Raw genomic sequence first — 630 nt, forward strand, 5'->3', positions numbered from 1 at the left:
GGCCCCTTCCCTCTGAGGCTTCCAAAGAAGAGATGATAAGCTGGGGTCAGTTAGTCAAATCCTTCCATGGTGCCCTTCCCCTGATTTGAGACCATCTCTAGTCTTGCTGCTCCAGGGTTTACATATTCTCTACTAGCTAGTCAGAATCGGGCAATCCTATGCTCACTGGCCCTCCTTGGGCCTTGGCCCTTTCCTGTTGAAGCTTCCAGAGAGTACTGTACTATTTGGGAAAGCTAATAAGATCCCATTTTGCTAAGGAACCATCCTTAAGCTATAGGACCAGCCACAGTCCCTGGGTTCCAGGCCTCACACCCTCTCTGCCTCGCTAGTTATACTGGCCCAGTTGACCTCCACCACCTTGGACCTAGGTTCCTTCAGCCACCTAGTGAGTTCTATTCATACACAATCAGAAAGCTGCCGTGCTATAAGAACAGAATAAACAGAATCAAACTTCAATTCAACAAAGGCAGGCATGGGTTTCATATCAAACATTCAACCAGCAAAAGAAATCCATATGCCCAGAACAAAACAACGAAAATAAATAAGAGTAAAAACAAAAACAATATGTCCACAGCAAACACCACCATTCCTACAGAATCATTTTGCAATGCAAAAATAACTGAAGGCACC

This window comes from Nannospalax galili, unplaced genomic scaffold (genome assembly GCF_000622305.1).
Source record: "Nannospalax galili isolate Female #2095 unplaced genomic scaffold, S.galili_v1.0 scaffold10956, whole genome shotgun sequence".
NCBI lineage: Eukaryota > Metazoa > Chordata > Mammalia > Rodentia > Spalacidae > Nannospalax > Nannospalax galili.